This window comes from Mirounga leonina, unplaced genomic scaffold (assembly GCF_011800145.1).
Source record: "Mirounga leonina isolate KUSES-001 unplaced genomic scaffold, KU_Mleo_1.0 Mir_180, whole genome shotgun sequence".
Classification (NCBI taxonomy): domain Eukaryota; kingdom Metazoa; phylum Chordata; class Mammalia; order Carnivora; family Phocidae; genus Mirounga; species Mirounga leonina.
The window spans coordinates 5,323,083-5,343,023 of record NW_023270469.1 but is presented as its reverse complement, the minus strand read 5'-3'; the positions used below and the strand labels follow the sequence as shown (position 1 = coordinate 5,343,023).

Sequence of the window (19,941 nt, the reverse complement as noted above, 5' to 3'; positions counted from 1 at the left end):
TAGAGAATATGGGGGAGAGGGGGAGTACAGGGTCTTCTTCCTTGAGCTGTTTGGAGTTGTGGCCTTTGGGTGAATTGCTCAAAATGATCCCGGTGCTTTTTTGACATTTCTGGCTATTATCACAAGATGAGATCTTGCTTATGGTGCTTTGTGTGATTCTAACTCTCTCCCCATATAAAAAGGACATCATGCTCTGAGAAAAGTAATTTCCCCAGAGCCATACCCAAAGAAGAAATGTGAACGAGGGCAGTAGCAGGAGCTGAGTTCCTGTGATTAATTGCACGGATTCAGATTTGGCCGTTCCGTGTTGCCGTGTTTCACAGGGAGCTGGAAATGTGGGACTGCGTGGGTATCGGTGTGGTGTGTCACCTGAGCCAGCCCCATGGCTGAGTTCTGGAAGGTTGAGAGGACCTTCGTTTCTAGTTGGCCCAAACTGTGTACTCCAGTACAGTGTTGCCCCGACTAGTGCCCAATAAGTGTGGATAGGCTGAGAACTGTATGACACACAGAGGAAACAATACATCCAAGAGGAGGTCTGACTTTCCCTGCAGAGTTTAAATGGTGCATGTGCCTTTACCACCACCCCCAAACCCACAGAAACCATCGCTTAAAGGAACATTGAAACTGTGTATTTTTTAGTGGGATATTTGGCCAAGATGGAGGCTTCCGTGGGGGTTATAAGTGGAATGTTGGTGTCAAAGGGCACATACCTAGCTGCCTGGCTCGCTTGGTGAGCCAAGTGTTTCTGCCTGGACAGGTGCTGCTGTGAACTGAAGTAGAGTCAGCATCCATGGAAATGTGGAAGTTATGCTTGAAGAGAAGGTGGCAGGGTGTTCTTGATAATAGCTACCTTGCTAACAGATGTTAAGCCAGCCCAGGTGCCAGCTCTTTACCTACATTATCTCTATTTTAATATTTAAATGACCCTCCCCGTGGGTATTATCCCCATGTTACAGTGGAAGGAGCTAAGGGTTAGAGAGATTCGTCGTGTGTTCTCTGACACACAGGTAATTACATGGCTGAGCGAGAACTTGAACCCCCAGCTCTACGTTGCCCACTGTGTTCTCTGAACTCCACACATGGACACAGGACAAGGATTGTTCATATTCTCTTCCTCCGGCTTTGGGGCAGGAGAGCTCTATTTTTTTGGTGCTGGCCCCAGGTTCTCTGCAGGTTGGGGGTATGAGACTCCATTCCCAGTAGAAGCAAGCAGGGTCTCCCGGAGACGTTTTCCCACAATTTCCGTATTCCATTCATCTGTGCAAGAATGTTGTTCAAAAACAGAGAGCTTCCCCTGAAAGTAATAAAAAATTAAAAACAAGAAAACAGAGAGCTTGAGTGTTCCTATCTTTGGCACTTGGTTGATTCATTGCTTTATCTGCTTCTAACTTAAATCACTGGCTCCTTTTCTGTCTTGCTCTGCATCTTCACTAAGGGGTGGTAGAAACAGAACTTGACCCAGCATCATACCAGCCTTGCTTTGCTTGACTGCTCTTCTTGGAAAATCCACTCCAGCTGTTTAGTGTTTGACTTCCTTCTCTGTGAAATGGGGCTAGCAATGCCTCTTTAGATTATGAAAATAATATGATAATACAAGAGAAGCCCCTTGCAAGTTGTCCCAAAGCAGACAATTAATATCAATCTCTCTCTGATTTGTCCCTTGCCCCCACAAGATGGGGAGGGAAAATCAAAAAGAATAAAATATTTCCATTAGAAATGCTGCCATTCAGGGGTGCTTGGGTGGCTCAGTTGGTTAAGCGTCGGACTCTTGATTTTGGCTCAGGTCATGTTCTTTTTTTTTTATTATTATGTTAATCACCATACTATACATCATTAGTTTTTGATGTAGTGTTCCATGATTCATTGTTTGCATATAACACCCAGTGCTCCATTCAATACGTTCCCTCTTTAATACCCATCACCAGGCTAACCCATCCCCCCAACCCCTCAGGTCATGATCTTGGGGCCATGTGATTGATCCCCGCATTGGGCCCCGCACTGGATATGGAGCCTGCTTAAGGTTCTCTCTCTCCCTCCCCCTTTGCCCCTCCCCCTCTAAAAAAAAGAAAGAAAAGAAACACTGCCATTCACACAAGGAATATTTTTTCTGCATTGCAGTATTTATAGTTTGTATGATTCTCCACCTTACAATTCTCCAGGATACCCGATCCCAACATCTGACAGTGTGAAGATCAGTTAGATCAGTTTTTTTTTTTTTTTTTCTAAATAACATAATGTTGGCATGGCCCAGGAGGCCTTGGGCTTTCCTTTTTTCTGGCTCCAGCCCCTGCAGGATTCAAGTGCACCCCGACATGGCCACAGAGGTCACCTCTGTCCTGAGTCCTCAGAAGAACTTTGGCTTTTAGGACTCACAATTCGAGGATGACCACACTTGCTGTTAGCAGTGAAGATCCAGCATAGTTTTAAGAGCAAAATGACTGTGTAGAAAGGAAAACCAGATTGTTTTCCTATCTCTCCATGGATCCTCTACTTCCATTAGAGAAAAAGGAGACCACCCAGTTAGGAAGGATAGAAACAAAAATGGAACTGTGTCAGCCCTCCCAAACTGTCATTGATCGTTCCGCTGAGCATGTATTGCTCACCTCCCATTCAGGACCATCTCCTATAACATGTTCATGGCCAAACAATAAAGGGATAGACTGAGCTGGTCAGTTTGTCCCTCTCCTTTTCTTGGGTGAAAAGAAGATGATTTAACTAAATCTTTTTTCTTTAGGATGAAAAGAGAGTTTAAAAAAAAAAAAAGAATGTTTTAGTAGCAAATAGCTATCCTAAAGTAGATGAAATAGGAATTGATTTTACTTACCTGCCTTCACAGGTTAGTTGGGAGGATGACCCAAGATCATGTATGTGGTGACACTTTAGGGGGGAGTCGGGCCAGAGCTGGCCAGGTGGGAATTGCGGTCATTATGATTTCAGGAGGCATGGTTGCTATGTTACTCACTGTCCCCACAATCTGCCTTTTCTTCATTGATGACCATCTCTCCCCCTATGATTTTCAAACCCATAACAAAATGAAATTTTAAAGCTAATGATAATAGTTTTCCTTTATGGGTAAAAACATGCGAAGGAATATCCAAATAGAAATAACTGTAAGAATGTTCTTCCTCTTTGTTTGAGTAACCCCACCTTTGGGGGTCTTAAAGAAATAATCCAAATTGCAGAGGATATTCTGTTTTTGCAGGATGGAGTTGGTAGCTTTCTTCACAGTATTCCTCATTGAAAAGAGTCAAACATCCATTATTATTGAGGTGGATAAATGATGGAATATCTGTTTTAAAATATTGGGTGGCCATTAAAAAGGAGCTAGTGATAATAAGGAAAACGATATATGTGAATATGTGTAGACAGATGGATAGATAGATGCTTTAAGGCAACTCTTATCAAAATCCCTGCAAGGTTTTCTGTAGGCATAGATGAGCTTATTCTAAATTTTATATGGAAAGACACAGGCCCCAGGATAGCTTAACAATCTTGAAGGAATTATTAAGGGGGAAGAATCACTCTGCCTTCTGTAAAGAGCATATAGCTGTAGTAGTCAAGACAGTGTGATACAGTAGAGGAAGACCCGTAGATCAGTGGAAGAGAATAAAAAACCGAGGAATAGATCCACACAAATATGTTCCACTGATTCTTCAGAGAGAGACAGAAAAGCGATTCCATGGAGGAGGGTTAGGTCCTCCTGCAGATAGGGCTGGAGCACTTGTACTTCCATAAACAAAAATGAACCTGAACTTGAACCTCACGCCTTATACAAAAGTTAACTCAAAATGCATTGTGGATGTAAACGTAACCTGTAAAACCATGAAGCCTTTAGAAACACATGGGAGAAAACTCTGAGGGATTCAAGACCAGGCAGAGTTCTTAGACTCAACACAAAAGGTGAGATTCCTAAAAGGAAAATTTGGTAAGTTGAGCCTTATCAAAACTCAGATTTTTGATCTGGGAAAAATCTTGTTAAAAGGATGAAAAGACACACTACAAACTGGGAAGAGACACTAACAAACCATGTATCTGACAAAGGATTCGTATGTGCAGTACTTGAAGATCTCTCAAAATTCAGCAGCAAAAATCCCCATTCAACCTCATTAGGGAATGGGCAAAAGACATGAACAGACATTTCACCAAAGAGGATCTATGGATGGCAAGTGAGCACATGAAAAGATGTTTAACCTCATTACCCTGAGGGCAACGCAAATTAAAACCACAAAGAGCTATCAGTACACATCTATTAAGATGGTAAAAAAAGCATAGTTACTACAGTCAATGCCAATGAGGACGTGGGAAACTGCATTGCTCAGAGGCTGCCTGGTGGGAATGCTGAACACTACAACCACACCGGAAACCAGTTTGACAGTTTCTTGTAAAACTAAACATGCAGTTGCCACAAGACACAATAATTGCCCTCCTGGACATTTATCCCAGAGAAATGAAAGCTAGCTATGTCCACCCAAAAACCTGTACACACATACATGTTCATAGCAGATTTATTCATAATTGCCAGAAACTGAAAACTACTCAGATAGCCTTCAGCTGGAACATCCATACCATGGAATTCGCTCAGCAATAAAATGAATGAATTCTTGAGACACAACTTGGAAGAATCTCCAGGGAATTAGGCTGAGTGAAAAAAAGCCAACCCCAAAGGTTACGTACTGTATGATTTCATTTATGTGACATTTTCTCAATGACAAAATTATGGGAACGGAGAACAAATGAGTGGTTGCCAGGATCTAGGGATGTGGAGGAAAGGTGGTATATGGGAGAGAGGAGGGTATGGTCATAAAATGGCAATGGGGTCGTTGTGATGACAAACTGTTTAGCAACTTAATGGTGGTGGTATCTTCAACCTACACATGTGACAAAATTGCATAGAACTAGATACACACACACACAAATAAGTACAAATAAAACTGGGGAAATCTGAATAGAATCCATGGATTACATCAATGTCAATATCCCAACTGTGATATTGAACTACAGTTTTACAAAATGGTGGCATTGGGGGAAACTGGATAAAAGGAATTTCTTGTAACTGCATGTGAATCTACGATTATCTCAAGATTAAAAAAATTAAAAATATATTTATGCAGTGGTATGCACTTAAAAGATGAGAGAAGCATGGGTGGCTCGGTCAGTTAAGCATCCAGCTCTTGATTTTGGTTCAGGTCATGATCTCAGGGTCCTGGGATCGAGCCCCGCATTGGGCTCCACATTCAGCATGGAGTCTGCTGGAGATTCTTTCTCTCTCCCTCTGCCCCTCCCCCTGCTCACATTCTCTGTCTCTCTAAAAATAAATAAATAAATCTTAAAAAAAAAGACTGAAGGGAAGTCATCGATATTTTAAAATAGTTATAACATCCAGCATCCAGTTGAAACATATAGCACATTGTTCTTCTAGCTTTTATTTTGATTTGCTTTCCAGATTTTACTTAATGTACGTATGTTAGTTTTGTAAAGGGGATAAAAGTACACCTGATTTTTTATCTAAAAAAAAACTTAATTGCAACTGCAACAACTTACAGTCATATTTCTAGTTTATTCTGAAACCGTCTCCTCATTCCTTCTTCTCCTGTCCCCCAAGTGTAAAGGGAGAGCATGCACACGTACACACACTACACACACAGACATACAACATTATGACCTGTAAGAATAAATCAGTTGGGACTTGGTACTCAAAACTTAATGCCAACAATTTGCCACTAATGATGCATGAACCGTTGTTAGCCGTGATGGACGTCTGCCCTGGAGGCTGAGAAGTTGGATGTCTCATTGTGGCTTCCCTTTGTGATTCACATCCCAAGTCCAGTGTAGAGACAGGAGGTGCGTCTTGATGGATAATAAAAGAGTAGAGATTTGGACAAAGAAAATAATGAGAAAGCAATTATTTAGCAACCTATTTCACCCTTTCCACCTCACTGGGTGGCCCCCATCCTTTGGTGCAGACATAATTTGAAGAACCCAGAGCATATGATTGGTAGTAATTGAATAAATTCATAGGATGGGAACAGGGCTCAGGTGCCTATAAAAGATTCAAGTCCTACTTCCCCTTAGGAGAGAGGTATCCAACCAGTATTAATATTTTAGAAATACTAGAAGGTAAAGAGGAGCCATTATTCATCACTAGCACCTCCATGGTACTAAAATTAAATAATGGATTTTTTTTAAAGACAGAATTGCTAGAGTTGTGGAACTATAAAAAATATTCCTCTCTTGGGGATGTTGCATTTTTTGCTTTTATCTTTTCTTCTCCTCTTGAGAACATTTTGATTTACTTCTGTGATAAGCTTATAACAACTAAGGAGCTTGGGAGGCGGGATGAGCTAGGCTGGGAGGGAGGGGGTTTAGGCAGCTGACAAATGAGCCTGCGTAAATTTGTTTGGCTTCGAGTCAGAAAGCTCCAGGACTGTGCATGCATTTCCACTGCATAGCATGTATATCTGCACATATGGGCTGGGGCCCTGGGCCCTGTAATAGTGAGCACCCACTGTGCCATGCAGGCTTGGGGTCTGAGCATGCTTGTGTGCTCAACAGGAGCCCTGTGAAGAAGACCCAGCTATCCCCTTCTTAATCCAGCGAAAGCCTTGAAAACCCGAGCCCTGCTCCTTGAGGATGCGTCTGGTCTAGCTGTGAGGAATTGAGCAGCCAGGAGTTGGCATCACACCAGCATGTGAAGCTTTGGATCGAATCAGTTGGTCTCCGAGGTCTCCATGTCTGGCTGTGCCCCCAGAACTAGCTGTGTAACCCAGTTGCACAAATGACTTTGCTCTCCTGACTCTCACTTTCCCTACCTCTGCAATAGAAATAACACTAACTACCTGGCAAAATATACGTAAAGCTTTAGCATGTTGCCTGACATTTATAAAGACCTTGATGAAAGCAATTATTATCTAGGATGCAACTTGAAGATTTAAAAAAATCCTCTTAATTATAAAATTACTCTTCCTCATATTGACATGTTGCTGTGTTTAGACACACTCAGATGTAATTGTTAGTATTTGTTGAGTGCCCACGGGGTGCCAGCCACAGTACCCTGTGCTCACCAGGACCTCGGGAGCTCGGATCTCTCATCCTCATTGAGATGAAGAAGGAACTGATGTTCAGAGGGGTGAAAGGTTCACTCAACGTCAAACCCAAGGACAAATTAGAGCCAGAGTATAAGCTGACCTCAAACCATTTTCTAAACCACTGCAACGCCGAGGCAGGAGTGGTAGATATTGCTTAGTACCCAGAGATATGAAGTCCGGGGAATGGAAGAGAATCCTTGCCCCGCAATGGGTCAAGAGTGGCTGAGTTGGGTTTAACAGAGATCCCTGGATGGTGTCTCATTCCTTGCTGGCTTCATGCAGTGCTGATCCACACGTGTTCGGGACTGCTCCAAGCTTCAGACTCAAGGGACCATAGCAGCAAGGAGTGAGAAACAACCTCAGAGTCTTTCTGATACTGGTCACCTGTACAGCACCTGTACCAGAGGGTGGGGAGAGCCTGGACACGACAGTGGCAGCTGATGCCATCAGCTAGTACTCTCCAACCTTAGAATGTTTCCCTTCTTTTAGGCTGAAATCTGTCTGTTCAGTAACTTATGTTGATTGACTTTCCTGAAACAGCAAAACTAAGCCAATCTCCTCTTCTGTAGGTCTTTAGGTGATGCCCAGAACTATGCCTCCTGCCCCCCTTTCTACATTTCTAATCATTTAAGGGGTCTCACTGTGTTAATCTTATATAGAACAGACCACCTTGGGGTACCTGAGTGGCTCAGTCGGTCAAGCGTCTGACTCCTGATTTTGGCTCAGATAATGATCTCAGGGTCCTGGAATCGAGCCCCGCATTGGGCTCCACACTGACCATGGAGCCTGCTTAGGATTCTCTCTCTCTCCCTCTCCCTCTGCTCCTCCCCCCACTCACACACTTGCATGCTCTCTCTCTCTCAAATAAATAAATCTTAAAAAAAAAAAAAAAAAAGAACAGACCACCTTGCTTCTCCCTCAAATACATGCTTTCCTTCAGGGTCCCTACCTCATGTAGCCTCTACCCATCCCCATATCCCTGGGAGAAAACGCACCACACAACATGATCTGTTCTGGAGTAATCGACCACAAGGCAGTTAATGGGCAATTGTGTTTACCCATGGCTGTTTTAAAGGATTAGTTATCCTATCTTGAGAGGAATCTGAAACCCATACGAACCCCACCAAGAGCCTTCCATTTATTGTGCATCTTTTGCAACCCTTCGCCAAAGTATTTACTTATAGTTTGTATGATCCTCTCTTGTTGGGCTTCCCTTAGAAAAACCGTATTTTAGAAAGATGTTTACCCAAGTTGACCCCATTGCCTCCAGCTGCCTGTTAATTTCAGGGAGAACACCGCTCTACTCTTAAAAATATGTGTTTCGTTGGGATCATTTAATTAGGCAGGGCCCTCGAAATTACTATCTTGGGAGGATACCAGAGTATCTCTCATAACTCAAGCCCAAGAAGCAAAGCTGGTCCTTACCAGAAGTTGATAAGCCATTTTTAAATCAAGATAGCTGTGCAAGCTCATTGATTTATGCATTTATTTCCTTTCATTTCTGACAATATAGCCTCTCATTTCAGCTTCTCTTTATATAGCCTCTTTATTTATTACAAAATAGTTAATTGTCTCCTGTGCACCATGCACTGTTCACAGCCATGAACAAAACAAAAGTCCCTGATAACATGAAGCATGTATGTTAATGGTAAATAGAGATAATAAACGGATACCTATGTCAGGTGATGATGGGTTCTGTGAAGAAAAACAAAACAGGGCAATGGACATAGAGAATGATGTTGGAAGGAAAGCCACTATTTTTTTTTTTTTTTAATAAGGTGGGCATGGAAGTCCTCGCTGAATAGATGAATGTAATTCGAGAACTGAGGAACAGTGAAGGAATGAGCTATACAGATATATACCTGGTAATATCCTGGTGAATTAAAGCCATTTACCAGACACCATTGGGAAGAGGGACTGTGATATTTTGGTAGAAAAGTATAATTTAAAGGCCAAGTGTGAGGCATAAGATTAATTAATACTGGAGAGGATAATTCACCATCTACAGGGCCTCGTATACACACAAGTATTCATTGCTCTCTCTCTTTCTGTTTTCCAAGTAGACTATTTTCTTTGTCAAGATCCACACTTATGGCCTGAAAGGGTCTCCCCAAAATGGTACATTAGGCTTTTACACTGATAAGACTTTCAGAGTCCGTAGCCCTTACTTAACTAACTGACTCAGTCTCACCCTGTCCCAATACTAGGCTTCCCAAAGAGATGATCTGATTGGCCAGGCTCAGGTTTTGGCTAGGAGCCTATGGTTCAGGAGAGGGTAACCCCAGGGCTGAAACAGGGGTGGACCCAATCAAGGCACTTTGGGGGAAATGGCAGCAAAACAGGATGGGAGGATGTGTGTAAACATAGCAACAGATGAGGCTTAAAACAGAGGCAGGGGGTGGGTTGTAAAGAGTGTTGAATGCATGACTAAAGGAGCCTGAGTTTTCTCTGAAAGTGCTGGCATGAGGGCTTTTGAAAGATTTTAATCATGTATGACCCGATTGTGAGAGATAGTAGCTGCTTCAGGAAATGAGGAACTTTGAAGCCTTCGAACCAAGGTACATGCAAGGCAGAATAGAGTATCAGGCTTTAAGTTGAAAATGATTGAAACTTGATTTATGTTTGACACTGCTTGTGTTTCCAAGCATCAGACTTAACATTAAAATTTGTCCTGAATTATAAGAATAAGTGTTGAAACTCTTAGCAAAATGGCAGCCAACATGCACTTCCAGGGGGAAATTGTTCAAATTGTTCGTGTTTATTACTTCCAAATGGGAATAGCTCCAGGTTCAGAATGCTGATTTTGTTACATTGCTTTCTCTGAACTGTGATTCAGATGAGTGCATAAATATTTGGTTTGATATTTCTTTGGGAACTGTAAAACTCTGAACTGATTGAAGGGAGAGGAGCAGAGCAATGGCGAGGAAGGAAAGTTGTTAAGAGATTAAGTGTGTATATTTCAACAGTGCCCCAGGGCATGATTAATTTATTATCCTTTTAGATGGCAGAATGCATGCAGAAACCTCCAAATTATGCCATTACTATGACAAAGCTAAGAGGGTGTGAGAAGGTAAAGATATTCCTGCCAGGAATTTTATGTATGGGGAGAATGGGTGACCCACTGGATACATATAAATCTGAAAATGGAGACTTGAAAGTCCCTCATCTTGGCTCTGCCACTGGCATAAGGCCTGAGATGAACATCTCTGCTCTCAGCCTTCATGGGGTGGACATGTCACCAGGAGGCCAGACTGGAGCACTGTCAACAGCGCCAGGCTCTGAAGCTTTGTTGATTCTACTTCTGGGCTGTTTCCACTCAACCCAGCATACATTGATTAGTTGGCCATATGGAGTCTGGCTTAAAACCATGGGCTCTGGATACTTGGATTCAAATCCAAAGTTGTTTCCCAGCTGACTTTGCCAAGGTGTGTGGGACTCGGTTTATTCCTCTGTAAAGTAAAGATTAATATCAGTACCTATTCCATAGAGCTGCTGTAAGGATTAAATAGAACTATTGTATGTAAAATGTTTAGAATAAGTGTGGCAAAGAGTTCATGTTCAATAAAAAGTAGCTCTGTCATTGTCCTCCTCCTCCTCCTCATCATCATTATCATCATTTAATAGTTATAAAAAGAACAATTGCATTATTGAACATTTTATGTATTTTAAGCGTTGCATATCTCCCAGATCATTTACTCACCATATTTCTTTTAGGATGGGCATTATTTCCCCCATTTTGCAGAGGATGGGAGTGGGGCTAAGAGAGGCCATATTGCTTACAAAAGTCCCCATTGCTCATGAGCTCTGAGCTGGGATGCAGACACCTCTTTACCTATCTTCCAACCCTGTTCTCCTAAACACATTAATCGGGATAGGTTAGGCTCTGCTGTAGTGATAAGCAATCTCAAATTTCAGTTGATCAAACTAACAGAGGTTTAATTAAGCTCTATGTCCATTGAGGGTTAGGTGGAGGCTCTGCTCCTCCTCACCATCATTCTTTCCTTGGGATCTAGGTGGATGAAGTCACCACTATTTGGAAAATTGCTGGTCACATGGAGAAGGCAGAAAAGAACATGGATAAGCACACCACAGCTCTTAGAGCTTTTGCTCAGAAATAGCTGAAGTGACACATGTCACTTTCACTCACACTTCATTGGCCAAAACAAGTCATATGACCACAATCAACTTCAAGTGGCTGGGGAAATACAGTCCTACTGTGTGCCCAGAAGGAGAGGAGCCAGAAAAGCACAGCCTCAGTGACTACTCCCTACTATCATAAGTCATCCATAAATAGAATAGACTGCAGGTATAAAAGATCTAGAGTTTTTACCAGAGATTTCAGGGACCATCTTGATTTTCAGTAGAACAACAAGAGTTAAGGTCAAAGAAAATGTTTAGCTCATTCTCTTGGACAATAAAGTACGAAAAAGTGTGATACTGATGGCCAATGAATGGACTTTGGGTCCCGACAAGAAAAGCATAATGACTGAATAATCCAAAAATGACCCTCTTTCTCTGATCTGCTGTAGCATCTTCCAGCACATGTGTGATGTTGCATAGTCTAGACTTCAGGGAATGCATAGAAGTGTGAGCCCCTGGGGATGGCAAGGACTCTGGGACTCATAAATGGTCAATAAATGCTTTGAGTGGAAGAAAAGGAGGTGGAGGGAGACTGTGTGTTAGAGGAAGGAAACACCTTTTCTAAAGTCATGAGAGAGAAACTAACCATGAGGCTAAGTGAATGGTGCTATAAGTTTGGTATATATTATTAACAAACATAAACTGTGTTCTTGCGGTGAGAACAGCACTCTGCCAATGACAAATTTAGATATGCGGAGTCATACAACAGTTGTCTCTTTGTGACTGGTTTATTTCACTTAGCATAGTGTCCTCAAGTTTCTTCCATATTGTAGCATGTGTCAGAATTCCCTTCTTTTTTAAGACGGAGTAATAATCCGTTTTATGGATATGCCACCTTTGGTTTATCCATTCATCCTTTGTTGGACACTTGCGTTGCTTCCACATCTCGGCTCTCATGAATAATGCTACAGAATACTCACCCTTTCCATGTGTCATTGGATCATTTAGTAAAGATGATATCACACGAGGCCACTGATAAAATTTTTTTAAAACCTCAGAAGTAGAAATTTCATAAGCCACATTATTATATAAGTTGGAAATAAATAATTAAAATACTGTAAATACTTATAAATTAAGAAATAGTCTCATTAAAAAATTCTACAGCCTAGAGAAAATAGCCCAAAAGTATAAACTACCAGAAAATAATGCCACAAAATTGTCCACAAATTAACACTAAATGCTATGGAACTCAGCATAAGCCGTACTTAGGCATAATCTTAAATGTCTTTGTTATAAAAGAAGAGAAACAAAGCTGGTGTGATGATAGTGCTAAGAGATGAAGAGTAAGGATAGTGGATTCAGACATCCCCTCATCTTGTCTTCCTTCCCAAGGACACCACCTTGCCCTTAACCTTAGTGACCTCCATGGCACAATGGGAATCCTTCGAACATGATGGTGGACACAGCCAGCCCTAGCTAGGATGAGAACCACAAGAGTCTATGGTGGGTCTGTGCCTATCATCCACCTTTGGTGGATTGACAGGGTGTTGGTTCAGTGTTTCTGCACCAGGAGATTGGGACTCTCGGCCCTGGGTTTTCCCTAGTTCTCCTCCTTAATTTATGACCTAGTGGCTGAAAGTAGTTGAGCAGCACGAGCAGGAGGAAAGGGCATGGATCTAACAGCTGCCCAGACCGCTGAACAGCCAAGTTCAAAGGCATGTCAAGGACCAAACCACAGCTGGGAATTAATTAGTGCTTACAGATCACCTTAGGGAACCAATCTAATGTTAAAACAAATGCCTTCTAGTAACTATAGAAGGCAGTAAGTGGGGTTTTTTTTTCCTATTTAACATGGAAGAGACGACATCTTCAAAATTAGCATGTACGTCAAGCTCTAGTAATTCCTCGTACGTATTTAAAAAAGTGATTACCAAAAATATTCTAAGGGTGAAGGAAAAATATACCCCAACCTCCATCCTCCAAAGAGCTGTACTGTTCACATGTGACTTAATCCCTTTGGTGATTTGCGGGGGAGGGAGTGAATTATTTTTCAGTTGTTCATCCTTTTGATCATATTGTGTGTGTGTTTGTGCGTGTGCATGCACACACACACGCGTGCATATAGTCTTCTATCTTTTGAAAAGAAATGTCTCCTGATTTTCTAAATAGAGAAGAATTAGAGGCATCACTTTAGTTGGCTGTGACTGGGAAGAAGTTCCAGGGTATTTGTCTTGGAACTTCTTTGCCGTCAAGCACAATGTCTCCTTAGACAAGGGGTCTCCACACAAGGGGACCTTTGCAGATTATTAGGACGGGGAGGGCTCTAATCTAAGTCCCTTCCTGACTCCTAGGTATTACCACTGCCTAGGAAGTTAACTTTAGGGATTTGTAAAAAGAGAAATGAAAAGGTTTTGATGTTGCACAGGTAAAAAGAGAAATGAAAAGGTTTTGATGTTGCACAATTTTTTTTAAAGGTTAGGACAAAAGACCTTATTTTTAAAATGTGAGTTTGGGTTTATGAGCATTTTGTGATCATATAAAAACCTGCAAATAAAGTCATACTTCTTTACTCAAAGCTTTCATCAAGTATCTTCTGTGTTCCAGACCCAGGAAATTTTATTTTATTTTATTTTATTCTATTTTATTTTATTTTATTTTATTTTATTTTATTTTATTTTATTTTATTTTAAGGATTTTATTTATTTATTTGACAGAGACACAGCTAGAGAGGGAACACAGCAGGGGGAGTGGGAGAGGGAGAAGCAGGCTTCCCGCCGAGCAGAGAGCCCGATGTGGGGCTCGATCCCAGGACTCTGGGATCATGACCTGAGCCGAAGGCAGACGCTTAACGACTGAGCCACCCAGCGGCCCCCAGACCCAGGAAATTTTAAAGAGAATAAGAAATAAATAGCCCAAGGGATAATCACCACCAACAACAAAGAGGCCATCTGCTCTCTCTGCTCTAATAGACCTCGCTGGTGAGCAGGGCTAAGCTCCGAGGATGAGGTTCATTCCTCATGGAGCAGGGCGGAGGAGCTCAAGAGAAGCTTCAGTAAGTGGGCAATCCTGGTGCTGAGTCCAGAAAGAGGAGGAGGGGTCTCGGACAGACAGGCTGGGGGACAGAAGTCCAGCTGCCCTAGGTCCAAAGAAAGTGAACAAAGTTCAAAAGGTCTGTGGTTGGTTGTGGCCAAAGTTAGAATTGTAGAATCAGGTGCAGACCCATCAGGAGGGCCCCTGAGAATTGACCCTGGGAGCAGTACAGAACCATCATGAATTCTAGCCTGGGAACTGTCATGGTGAGATTTGTGTTTCTATTCTAGAATGGCCATTCTGGTTGCAATTAGAACAGGAGATGAGGAAAAAGAAATCAGAACCTTGCAGGCCAGTGAGGAGGTGATTATCACATCGATTTACTTACTCGGTATGCAAATATTTATTGCACTGTGTACCATTCTAGGCCCTTAGAACAAAACAGGCAAAAGTCTCTAGTGGAGATCTGAGTTCAAGTATACACACAAGAAGTCAGGGCCAGAACTCTTCAGCAAACATGGTATACAAAGCTAGATGACTGTGTCATGTTTATATATGGAATACATCTTCCATGGGGGGAAAACCAGTGTCAGTACAATGAGGGAAAATTCTGAACCACACAGAGACACCAGAATGAACAATTAAAAACCACATTGACTAAAGGCCATGTGGGGTCCTGGACTGGATTTTGGATCAGAAAAAAGAAGTGGGAAATCTAGAGAAACTTGAATACATAAAATCTACATCTTGGTTAGTTCATAGTCATGTTTCATGCAGTTGTGAGCACGGTATGTAAGATGTTAACATTTGGGGAAATTAGATGAAAGGTAAATGGGAAATCTGTACTACCTTTGCAACATTTCTGTAAATGTAAAATTATTCCCCCAAAAAGTTTATATGTAAACTTTTTTAATGTATCCCAGCCACATTGAATAGAAAAAAAAAATTGTAGAAAAATTTATACAGAATGATCCTACTCATGTAAAAACATTCAAAACTGCTGTATGTTCTATGAGTGCGTATGTGTATAAATTCATGGAAGAATCCCTTAAAACTATACACAACCAGAAGACAGGTGGGAACAGGACTTAGGGGATTCAGAGGAGGGCCTTGGTTTGCCCATAATGTGCTAGTCTAAGAAATATGCAGCAGGACCGTCCTCTGCAATTCAGATCAAGCAATCCCTGCCTCAGTATTTCTTGTCCCTCCATGGGTGCAGAGGACTCTGGTCCCAGCGGGGCCGTGCCTCCCCAATAGCTGGTATGTTGGCCGCCCCATGGCTACCTGGGAAGTCACTTTACCCAGGTATGTAGCAAGATGCCTGTGTGCTATTCACATGCCTTTAAGGCTGTTGGCACCCAGGGCCAGAGTTCTTTCTCTCTCATCATTAGCTATGTCTTTTGTTTTTTGTTTTTTCCATTCAAACTCAGAGGATAAGTAAGGAAGGCAAAAAAAAAAAAAAAAAAAAAAAAAAAAATCCCACTGTGAAAAGAAGTGCTGAATTACAAAGACCAATAGGAGAGACCAGCTAATTGTGAAGCCCTGCTATGTGGGATAATGGGTGTTAACAGCTGCTATAGGAGCAGAGACTCACAGCAGGATTTGTTCTGACCAGAAGGAGTGCCCTGGATTTCTTAAATCCCATCACATTAAACAACAACAAAAGGACTACCCCCCTGGGGCCACAGCCCTGGAGTAGCACAGGGTAGTTTTCCCGAGAGGAGCATAGTGTAATAAAGCTCGTCTGCAAACCCTCTTGACTAGCGTGCGATAGCTCCGATGTGTGGCTCAAGGCCTCCTTGGGTTTGTGGCCATTGCACACCTGCTCTCTCCCCAGATCAGTGAGGCTGGAGTGGGCTGGGGTCCCTCTGAAGTCCCAGCTGGGGACCCAGAAGCCGGAGATATGGTGGGTGATTCCTAAATCTGAACCGAGCCAGGACTCCTGGCTTTTCCCTGGAACGCAACCCTCACCCCCATGCTTTCCCCTCCAAGGTTTCTCCAAACCGTAGGGTGTTTGGACGCAGTTGGAGATGTCAGTCTTGGGGAAGTAGCAACTCTGCTTTACTGACATTCTAGAAAATAGGTTTTTAAATTAGAGTTCCTAATAGTGTCATATGTTTAAAATAGGTCTAGAGAGGAGTAGCAAACAGACCCAGCCTTTTGTCAGCATAATGTGGGTATGGATGGTGCTGAAATCTGTCTAAATCAGTAGTCCTCAAACTGTGGCGTACGTCGCAATTATCAGGGCACTTGTCAAAGCCCAAGTCACCGAGCCCCATCCCCAGGGTTCCTGATTCGGGAGCTCTGGGTGAGGCCTGGGAATTTGCATTTCTAACAAGGTGATGCCCATGCTGGTCCAGGGAACCACATCTTGAGACACGTCCCTGGGCTGGTGGCCCCATAATGCTCATTAGTCTGGGGTGCCATACTTGGTGTGGCTGTGGGCGCTCCTTCAAAGTGGACATGGTTCTGAGGACCGGGAGGCAGATTCAGTAGATCTGTCAAAAGCCAAGCCTTTAAAAACAGAAATATTGAGAGAGAGGGGAGTCAGTCATGCAGCACAAAGCAGAGGTGATCACAGCAGGACTTCCTTCTTCTCTGCAAAGAAGTCATTTAAATCCAGCAGCCAAGACCCTGCTTCTGTGGGGTCAGGTGGCTCAAGCTGTCTGAGAGCAAGGAAATGACCCAGAACTGACCTTGATGGCAGGAGGAAAGGTGGCTCTGGGGGGATTTCTGGGTCCAGAACTCAGTGCTAAGGGCCAAACAGAAATGGGAGGGTGGCCATATTTGCCCTAAGAGGGCCTTCAGGACCATCTCTGACTGTGTGCCTTCTAGAAAGTCTGGAAGGCTGTACTCCCAGCCCTTTCTGAGCAGGGCAGTGTCCAGAAAGGAGATCAGAGCACAGAAGACCTCCCCTGGCAGGGCTTCACCAGTGAGCTTTGTCCGGTACACAGATGGGGTCAGAAGTCCACTCCTGGCAGCACCACAGCTCGTGTAGATTGCCCATGTTCATTTCCCGTCACACTGTGTCCTGACTTAATACGGCCTTTGGATAGGACCTGCCTACCTTAAGTGTGCTCAGGGGAGCAAGAGGAAGAGGTTTTAATCCACATTGAAGTGGTAAAAGGGGGGAGGAAGGGAGAGTAAACAGGGAGGTGACAAAGAAGGCAGATTTTGATCAGTGGCCCCTTCCCACAGTAAGCCTGTTTCCAGAGCACTTCTCGTCTCAAACCAGAGATGTTTGTAAGTCTTGTGTTTTGAAAGGAAATTTGTTCTCTTAGAAATGGATTCTTTTTTGGGCGCCTGGGTGGCTCAGTTGGTTAAGCGACTGCCTTCGGCTCAGGTCATGATCCTCAAGTCCTGGGATCGAGTCCCGCATCGGGCTCCCTGCTCAGCAGGGGGTCTGCTTCTCCCTCTGACCCTCTTCCCTCTCGTGCTCTCTCTCTCTCATTCTATCTCTCCTAAATAAATAAATAAATAAATAAATAAATAAATAAATAAATAAAAAGAAAGGGATTCTTCTTTAATACTATGGTTAACATGCTCTTTTTATGCCTGGAAGTCTCCGTCTTACCCAATGACAATGAAGGGGTGTCGGTGTGATTTTGCTGTGATTATTACTCTCAGTATGGTGATCGTTAGCTACAATTCATTGGGTACCTTCTGTGAGCCAAGAAGTGCACTTTGTACACACTATCTCATTAAACCCTCAGCAACCCTGGGACGTGAGCGGTGTTTTCCTCATTTTTACAGATGAGGAAATGGAGAGCTAAGTAGGCAAAGAACCACGTCCCAGGTTCCAGAGCTGCCCACTGGCCAAGCTAGGATGAGAGCCTATGCTTGTCTGAACAGTGGTGTCCTAAAGTAAATAGATATTGGAACTGGTTCCGGCCGTATGCCAGGCACTGGGATCCCGGGGTGATCCCAGTATGCTGAGGCTGTTGACCCCGCGGAGCTCCCCAGCAGGAGGGAGTGGGTCATGGGGAGAATGTCAGTTGGATTAAATCAAGTCAAGCAGTGATTAAAAAACTCTTTTCTTTTTTTTTTTAAAGATTTTATTTATTTATCTGACAGAGAGATAGCTAGAGCAGGAACACAAGCAGGGGGAGTGGGAGAGGGAGAAGCAGGCTTCCCGCGGAGCACGGAGCCCGATGCGGGGCTCGATCCCAGGACCCCAGGATCATGACCTGAGCCGAAGGCAGACGCTTAACGACTGAGCCACCCAGGCGCCCAAAAAACTCTTTTCATCAGAAGATACCACATGCCTTATTTTTAGTCTTGCTTTAGATGATATTTTATGTTAATCTTAAAAATGCAGAGATAATTGGTGTTTAATCAAAACCCTCAATGTATTTAAGTAAAATTTTAAATCAGAAAAAACAACAACAACAACACTGCTCTATGGAACTGTGTCAGGTCTGTCAACTGGTCACAGCAGAGGAACCTGGGCATGAGGGTCATGCTGCCTTAGGCTCCACTGCCACCTGGTGGCAGACATCGGAATTGCAGGCATGGCCACCACAGCAATGGGGTCTGGGGGAGACTGATCCCACCAGAAGGCGCATTTCCTGTCCTGTCCCCCAAAACCCTCAGGCACGGGTGACAGTGTTCCAATAGGTGCCTGGTCATTTGTAAATTGGTTACAGCTGGATCAGTATCAGCTTTCATTTTGCTGTCTGTCCTGAATATCTACTGTGGTCAGGTGACCTTTAAATTGTTACCATGGGTGGGGGCGGGGGAAAAAAAATTGTTACCATCGAATTCATGTTCACATATTGATGATAAAGTGACATTAAATATACACGAATCCTTGGACAAACTCAAGAACCACTTCACGCAAATAATGGTTCTCTCTTTAGCTGGGAATCTTCAAACACTATTAAAAAAAAACAACAAACATAGTTTGTCTCTTAATTACCCCTCAACCTCCCTCAAACCATGCTAATGACTCCCCGTTTCTGGAGTCGTGTAGGCTCCCCCTCGCGGGCCCACTGCCTGTGTCTGTGCTGTTCCCTCTGCCAGAACCATCTTCCTGCATCTTATCACCTGAATTCTCTTCAAATGTCAAAGCAAGGCTGACAACCTGTAGGGAATTATCTTAAATTCAGAAGTGTCAACGTTGCATAGCAATGTCCCTATAGAAACAGGAGGTGGGTTCTGAATCCCGTCTTCATCTCTTTAGCAGCTCTGACCGTGGCTTCATCCATGAAGTACAAATGATAATGTCCCCTAACACCACCAGCACTGGTGGGAGGGTTTTTTAGGTGTGTAAGTGTGTGTAAGATGCTTCCTGAGCAGGGCGCCTGGGTGGCTCAGTCGTTAAGCGTCTGCCTTCGGCTCAGGTCATGGTCCCAGGGTCCTGGGATCGAGCCCCGTGTCGGGCTCCCTGCTCGGCGGGGAGCCTGCTTCTCCCTCTCCCTCTGCCCCTCCCTGCCCCCCTCCCCCCGCTTGCGTTCTCTCGCTCTCTCTCTCTCAAATAAATAAATAAAATAAAAAATATTCTCTCTCCCTCGCCCTCTGCCCCTCCCCCCACTCGCGCATGTGCTGGCACTCTCCCTCCCTCACTCCCGCAAATAAATAAATAAAATCCTTTTTAGAGGTGCCTGCGTGGCTCAGTCGTTAAGCGTCTGCCTTCAGCTCAGGTCATGGTCCCAGGGTCGTGGGATCGAGCCCTGCATCCGGCTCCCTGCTCAGCGGGGAGCCTGCTTCTCCCTCTCCCACTCCCCCTGCTTGTGTTCCCTCTCTC

The 19,941-nt window shown here is 43.5% G+C and overlaps 1 protein-coding gene across 6 annotated transcripts in view; it reads left to right on the top strand.

Annotated features, from left to right (window-relative positions):
- Nucleotides 1–19,941, top strand: part of CDH13 (cadherin 13) — a 1,404,901-nt gene that overhangs the window by 902,889 nt on the left and 482,071 nt on the right. The window lies entirely within an intron of this gene.